The sequence below is a fragment of the Echinops telfairi genome, unplaced genomic scaffold (genome assembly GCF_000313985.2).
Source record: "Echinops telfairi isolate 266 unplaced genomic scaffold, ASM31398v2 ScPeMD7_7475;HRSCAF=8513, whole genome shotgun sequence".
Classification (NCBI taxonomy): domain Eukaryota; kingdom Metazoa; phylum Chordata; class Mammalia; order Afrosoricida; family Tenrecidae; genus Echinops; species Echinops telfairi.
In genome coordinates, this window is record NW_022111379.1 from 20,327,371 (window position 1) to 20,335,759 (window position 8,389).

General features: G+C 39.2%; 1 pseudogene; it reads right to left on the reverse strand.

Annotated features, from left to right (window-relative positions):
• Nucleotides 1–7,925: 7,925 nt before the first annotated feature.
• Nucleotides 7,926–8,389, reverse strand: LOC101639500 (annotated as a pseudogene).

An 8,389-nucleotide genomic window follows, 5' to 3' on the forward strand; every position in this document is an offset into this window, starting at 1 on the left:
CACCATGAGTCAGCCCTGGCTCGATGGCAGGGAGCGTCAGGGAAAGAGAGCCACTGGCATAACCCAGGTGCCTTCATCTTCTGTGCCGTTCTCTGCCTGTCTTCGTTTCTAACTGCCTTAATTTAATCTGGTCGGAATGTCAGCATTATTGTCTTTATAATTCTGCACGACTTTTTAAAAATGTTTTTTAAATTGTGAATTGGGGGCAGGGGCATTAAATTTCAGACCACCAATTCTGCGTTCAATAATTAAAACCACGCACCAACTCCCTGCCTTCATATTCTTCTCCACCCCCATATTTCTCTACTCTCTTTTATGGCTCTCTAGCCTCCCTTTCAACAAAGTCAATATTTGTCAACCTTCTAGCCCATTGCTTCATCTTCTCACCCCAGCCCTCCCGTCAAAGTCTGTCCCCTTTAGTATACAAGTCATTGTCTTCATTTTTATTCTTAATGTAGTGGTCTCATACAATGTTTGTCATTTTGTGATTGACTAACTTCTCCAAAATGGGAGAACACGCTTAGCATATTTTAAACTGAAAGCACCAAAGAAAAAATTCAAGCCTCAAGGTGTAATGTTGAAAGATTCTACGAGCAAAATATTGAATGATGCAGGAAGCATCAAAAGAAGATGGAAAGAATACAGAGTAACTTTACCAAAAAAGCACTAGTCCACAGTCAGTCATTTCAAGAGGTAGCATCTGATCAAGAACCAATACTGAAGGAAGAAGTTCAAGTTGCACTGAAAGCATTAGCCCAAAACAAGGCTCTGGAAATTGATGGAATATCAATTGAAATGTTTCAACAAGCTTATAAAGCCCTAAAAACATTCACTCATCTATGTCAGAAAATTTGGAAGACAGCTCGCTGGACAGCTGATTGGAAGAGATCCATATTTATAATTATTCCAAAGAAAGGTGACCCAACAGCATCCTCAAATTACAGAATAATATCATTAATATTATAGAAAACTAATGCTTTGCTGAAGATCGTGCAACAATGGCTACAACAGTACATTGACAGGGAGATGCCAGAGTTTCAGGCCTGATTCAGAGAGGACATGGAATTCGGGATATCATTGCTTAATGTCAGATGGATCTTGGCTGAAAGCAGAGAGCACTAGAAAGAGGTTTACTCATGTTTATTTGTTTATTTCTTGGCTCTGCCAAGGGATTAGACTGTGTGGATCATAACAAACTATGGACGGCCATGAGAAGAATGGGAATTACAGAACACTTCATTGTGCTCATGAGGAATTTATACATATATTAAGAGGCAGTTGTGTGAACAGAATTGCATGTTTAAAATCAGGAAATGTATACATCAGAGTTATATCTTCTCACCATACTTATTCAATCTGTATATTGAGCAAATAAGTAGAGAAGCTGGATTATATGAAGAAGAATGTGTTATCAGATTGGAGGAAGGCTATGGTATGCAACCTGTGATATGCAGATGACAAAACTTTGCTAGCTGAATGTGAGGAGGACTTGAAGTGCTTGCTGATGAACAGCAAGAGTTTCAGCTTTCAGTATGGATTACAGCTCAATGTAAAGAAAGCCACAATCCTCTAAACTGAGCCAATAGGTAACATCATGATAAAAGGAAAAAGGACTGAAGTTTTCAAGGATTTTGTTTTCTTTGAGTCCACAATCAATGTTAATGGAAGCAGTAGTCAAGAGATCAAAAGACTTGTTGCTTTGGGTCAATGTGGTTGCACAAGACCTTTTAGAGTATTGAAAACAAGGGTGTTATTTTAAGGACTAAGGTGCACCTGATTCAAGCCAGGATCTTTTCAGTTGCCTTATAGGCATGTGAAAGTGAACATCAAATAAAGAAGCTCCAAGAAGAATCGATGCATTTGAATTGGGGGCTGGGGAAGAATATTGAAAGTACCATGGACTGCCCACAGAACAATCTGTCTTGGAAGAAGTACAGCCAGAATGCGCTTCAGAAACAAAGATGGTGAGATTAGATTCATGTACTTTGGACATGTTGTCAGGACAGACTAGTCTCTGGAGAAGGACGGACGCACAGTGAAAAAGAGGAAGGCTCTCAGTGACATGGTTCGACCCGTGGCTGTAACAATGGGTTCAAGACTAGGAATGATTATGAGGATGGTGTAGGACTGGGTATGTTCTGCTCTGGGTCAGAACCAATGCAATGGCACCTAACAATCACTGATTGGCATTTGGGATGTTTTCAACTTACTGCTGTGTGGACAGTGCTGAGAAACACGAGCGTGCGTGTCTGCTCATGCTACAGCTCTTACTTTTTCAGTGTATATGCCCACAGAGGAATTGCTGGCTTATGAGACATTTCTATTCTCAGTTGTTTGCGGTAGTGCCATATTGATTTCCACAACGACTGTGTATATTCCCACATAGGACTGACCTTTTCATGATGTTAAGCTATCCTACCCATGAATATGAGTTTGGTTTTTTTTATCTCTTTTGGCTTCTTGTACTATAGTTTTTCCTTTGTGCAAGCCTTTTGTTTCTCTGCTTAAGTTTAGTTCCTCTTATATGCTGTTATTGTAAATGATATTGCTTTCTTGATTTCTCTTTTAGAGTTCTCTTTTTTAGTAGACAGGAATCTGATTAATTACAATGTGTTAATCCAGTATGCTGACACAAGCTTTTGATTAGTTTCCACATTTTGTTGCTGTTGAAATTTAGGGGTTTTCTATGTATGAAATCATATTATCTGTGAATTTCACTTCTTTGCCGATCTAGATTGTTTTGATTTCCTTTTGTTGTATAATAGTTCTAGCTAAGACTTCCAGTTCAATGTTGAATAAATCTGGTGATAAGAAGCATCCTCGTCGGGTTCCCATTACAGAGGGAATCTTTTCAGGTTTTCCCCATTGAGTGAACTAGTAACTACTGATTTTTCTTAGATGACCATTATGTTGGGAAATTTCCCTTCTATTTCTATTTCTCGAGTGTTTTATCAAAAATGAGTGTTGGATATTGTCAAATTCCTTTCTGCACTACTTGAAGGCTCATGTGGTTCTTATTTTTTATCTTGTTTCTATGGTGGATTACACTATTTTTTTCTAATGCTGAACCATCCATTCATATCTTATTCGAATCCCACTTGATTGTGGTGTATTCTTTATGTGATATATTGTTGGATTCTGTTGGCCAGGATTTTGTTGAGTATTTTTGTGTTTGTTTATAAGGAATATTGGTCTGTGCTTTTCTACCTTTGTGGTGTTTTCCTGGTTTGGGCATTAAGGTTAGAGTTGGTAACACGAGTTCCTGAGTTTGTTGTCCTTTTCCACATTCTGAAATTGTCTGTTTGGAATTGGTGTCAGCTCTTCTCTTAAACACCTGATACAATTCCCTGATGAAGCCCTCTGCTCCTGGCCCTTTGGGGTTGAAAGCTTTCAAGGGCCTAATTTATTTATCCTTTTGTCTCCGTCAGTCTATGTTAATTTTGGTAAATCGTTTATTTCTGGAAACTTGTACCTATCATCTAGGTTTTCAAATTTGTTACAGTGTAGTCTTTCAAGGTAATGTGTTATTATTCTCTCATGTCATTTGGTAATGTTGTGCCACCCTTTCATCTCTATTTCTTGATATTTGAATATTTTTCCCCCGTTTTCCAATTCATTCATTTCTGCCGTAATCTTCATGATTTCTTTCCCCCTGTTGGCTGAATGTGTCTTGGTTGCTCTTGTTCTAGTTGTTGAAGGCTGTGGGTTTGGGTTTCTCCTCCCCACCCCCACCCCAATCTGAGCATTCCTTGATTTAAATTGTCCTCTCGTAGCTGTTGTTCTGTGCCTCAAATATTTCGTTTTGTTTGTTAGTTTGAAATCATTTGATTGGGGGCTCATGCAACTCTTCACAATCCACACATCCATCCATTGTGTCAAGGACATTTGTACACTTGTTGCCCTCATCATTCTGAAAACATCTGCTTTCTACTTGAGCTCCACCTCAGATATTTTGATATGTTTGTTTTTGATCTCATTTGTTCCAAGAATTCCTTTATTTCATCTTTACTTCATTTATTGCCCCGTTGTTTTTAAGTAGTATGATTTTTCAGTTTCCATGCATTTGGTTTTTTGACCTTGTTCTTTCTATTGATGAATTCTAATTAGATAGCACTGTGGTATGAGAAAATGGAATGTAGAATTTCAATATTTTAAAAATCATTAAGGCTTGCTTTGTGATCTAACATGTGGTCTAGTCTAGAGATTGTTTCATGTGCACTGAAAGAGAAAATATACTCTGTTGCTGTATATGTCTAAAGGTTTAATTGTATTGATTCATTGTTTAGTTCTTTTGGGTATTTATTGAGGTTTTTTCTGATAATCTGCCTTTCTGCTAGAGTGATGCATTTAAGTTTCCCACTATTATTGTTATATTATCTATTTCTCTCTTGTTCTTGCTCTATTGTTCCTTCAATCATGTAGTGTACTTTTTTGTCCTTTCATGATGTTTTCTGCCCTAAAGTCTATTTTTTGAAGATTAATATTGCCACTTCTTTTTTTTTAATTTTTTGCTTACCATTAGCTTGGTAACTTTTTATCTATTTTTAAATTTTTAGTCTGTTTTTGTCTTTGTGTCTCAGATGTATTTCTTATAGGCAGAGTATTGATAGGTCCTATTTCATTATCCAGTCTGATACTCTTTCTCTGGACTGGTGCATTGATTACTTTACCATTCGGTGTTGTTATTGATATGACTGGGTTTGTTCCTGTCATTTTGCTATTGTCTTTTTGTGTTTGTTGGTTAGTTGTTTTATTGATTCCTTTGTTCTTCTTATATTGATGTGCTGTTTTGAGTACTGTTTTCATGTGTTGCTTTTTGCATGATGTTGCCTTGCATGTTGCTCCTTGGTTTCTCTGCTGTTGTTTGTCCTTTGTCCAAAGTTTTCCATTTAGTATTTTTGTAAGGCTGGTCTTGCTTTTATGAATTCCATACATTTCTTTTTGTTTAGAAAAACCCTTATTTCTCCCTCATATTTGAGGGAAAACTTTCATGGGTTATAAGATTCTTGGTTCACATTTTTTCCTTTCAACGTTTTACATATGCGACTACATTGTCTTCTTGCCTGCATGGTTTCTGCTGAAAAATATGAACTGATTCTTATTGGTTTTACTTTGTAGGTTATATTTTTCCCATTGCTGCTTTCAGGATTCTCGCCCTTTCCTTGATATTGGAGAATTTGAATACTATATGTTGGAGTGTGTTTCTGTTGTGGGTCTATTCTGTTTGGAGTTCTCTCAGCTTCTTGAATAGTCCTTTTTTGGCAGGGGTGGGGTGGGGTGGGTACCTATATTGTAATTTTTTTTATTGGAAAACAAATATACAACTTGGAATGGATTTGAGGCAAATTATGCCATAAGCAGATTTCCTTTAAGTGGCTAAACAAAGTTTAAAAAGCAAGTAACCATAAAAGAAAAGGTTTCTGGTAAAGGAGCAGTACAAAAAAATAGTGGACAAGTCCCTGGATCATACACCCATTTTGCAATAGTGCAACTTTAAGTACATATTGTTGACTGTCCTTTGTCCACGCAGAGTTACAACTGCACACTTCAACAACCACGTGCTGAGGGCTCCTAAAGGAAACTATTTTTAAAAGGCCTAACCATCCAAGGGGAGGGTATTGTTTATATCTTCACAGGGAAAGAGGGAGCAGACTTCAACCCGGTGCTCCAAGATGTGAATGCAACATACCGGCATGAAGCAGGGAACCAATAGAGAGGTCTGAGGGGCCAGCCCCAATCCCAACTACTTGGACAGCCACCCCTCTCCCCCAGAAGAATTTACTTCAGAGGACAGCACTGAAGCTACAGCTCAGGGAGAGGGACATGTCTGATCAGAGCACATAGGAGCAAATGAAGTGGGAGGAAGAGAGAATGGAGCACATCATGGCCCAGCAAGCCTTGAGGATGATATTCTTGCTCAAAGCAGCCAGTGCACAGAGAGGACCGACCCCACTATGAGACAGACATCCCTCACTGACCCATAGCCCTACAGGGGACAACACTGGAGACAGTGTGGGAATTGCGCCTGATCTGACCCCACCACAATGAGGCAAAACACTAAGTGTATGCAACGGAACAGCAAGGGAGCAAAACAAGGAAGTCCCAAGGGAGTACCAAAAATAGACTTTGGGTCCAGGACGTGGCACCCCATCAGACTCCACCAGAAACACTCCTAAAGGTCAACAAATAGACCTTGAACTATTTACAGGCTTTTCTTTTTTTGTCATTGCTTTTTGGTTGTTGTTTGTTTTGTTGCTTTGTTTTTCTCTGTCTTGTTTTTGTGCATATTATTATCTCTTCAGGTCTGTCTAGATAAGATAAGCTGGAGAAACAATCTGGAGGAGGAAACAACAGGACCGACTGTTCCAGGGGGACATGGGAGAGGGGGCGGTGGGGGATGTGGTATTAACAAACCCAGGGACAAGGGAACAACAAGTGATCCAAAATCAGTGGTGAGGAGGGTGTAGGAGGCCTGGTAGGGCTTGATAAAGGGCAATGTAACTGAGAGGAATTACTGAAACCCAAATAAAGACTGAGCATGATAGTGGGACAAGAGGAAAGTAAAAGGAAATAGAGGAAAGAACTAGGAGGCAAGGGACTTTTATAGAGATCTAAATACAGGCATGCACATATATAAATATATTTGTATATGATAGGGAAATAGATCTATGTGCATATAATTATAGGTTCTGTATTATGGTAGCAGATGGACTTTGGGCCTCCACTCAAGTACTCCCTCAATGCAAGAATACTTTATTCTATTAAATTGGCATTCCACGATACTCATCTTCTGACAAGATTGCTGAAGACAAATGATGCATAAACAAATGTGGTGAAGAAAGCTGATGGTGTCCAGCTATCAAAAGATAGAGCATCTGGGGTCTTAAAGGCTTGAAGGTAAAAAAGTGGCCATCTAGGTCAGAAGCAACAACACCCACATGGAAGAAGCACACCAGCCTGTGTGATTATAAGGTATCGATGGGATCAGGTATCAGGCATTAAAGAACAAAAAATCATATCATTGTGAATGAGGGGGAGTGTGGAGTGGGGACCCAAAGCCCATCAGTAGACAACTGGACACCCCCTTACAGAAGGGTTTCGGGTAGAAGATGAGCTAGTCGGTGTGCAGTGTAGCAATGATGAAACATACAACTTTCCTCTAGTTCTTAAATGCTTCCTCCCCCCACTATCATCATCCCAATTCTCCCTAACAAATCTGGCTAGACCGGAGGATGTACACTGGTACAGATAGGAACTGGAAACACAGGGATTTCAGGACAGATGAACCCTTCGGGACCAGTGGTGAGAGAGGCAATACCAGGAGGGTCGAGGGAAGGTGGGATAGAAAGGGGGACCGATTGCAAGGATCTACATATAACCTCCTCCCTCGGGGATAGACAACAGAAAAGTGGGTGAAGGGAGACGTTGGACAGTGTAAGACATGACAAAATAATAATAATTTATAAATTATCAAGGGTTCGTAAGGGAGGAAAAAATGAGGCGCTGATATCAGGGCTCAAGCAAAAAGCAAATGTTTTGAGAATGATGATGGCAACAAATGTACAAATGTGCTTGACACAATGGATGGATGGATGGATTGTGATAAGAGTTGTTTGAGCCCCCAATAAAATAATTAAAAGAAAAAGAGACCTAACCAGTTGTTCTCTCATTTGACCAATTCCATCTAACTTTAGATGTGCAGAAGAGCTTAGCTATATCCAGTGTAAGTCACATGCAACATGTTCCTTGATCAATTTTCTAAAATAAGGGTTCAGTATGATGACAGTAACACGAGAAGAGAACGTGGAGGAATGAAGTCCTAATTACCATACATGCATTTTCTTTTGACAGTTGGGGGAAACCTTTTCCAGATAAATTATAAACAAAAAAGTTGCAAATCAGCAGTTTTGTACAAGAAATTTAACTCATTCTGTACAATGTCTTAATTTTGCTGTCATCATTTGTACAAACTCTTCATCGTTTACTTGTCCATCACCATTAATATCTGCTTCCCTGATCATTTCATCAACGTCTTCATCTGCTAACTATGTTTCAAGGTTATCATCGTGTGGTGGAGTTCGACTGCACTGATGGAGCCATTGCCATGCTTATCGAACACACGGAATGCTTCCCTCATTTCTTCTTCACTCTCTGCGTCCTTCATTTTTTTTGCCACCACTGTCAGAAATCCCAGGAAATCAATTGTGACATTATCATCAGCATCTATTTCATGGATCATGTCTTGCAATTCTGCTTCTGTGTGATTCTGCCCATGAGACCTCATGATGGTTCCCCACTCATTTCTTGTTATAGTTCAGCTCCCTACTTGTCAAATAGTGAAAAGGTTTCCTTTAATTCTGCAATCTGCACCAGTCAGTTGGTCAGCCAT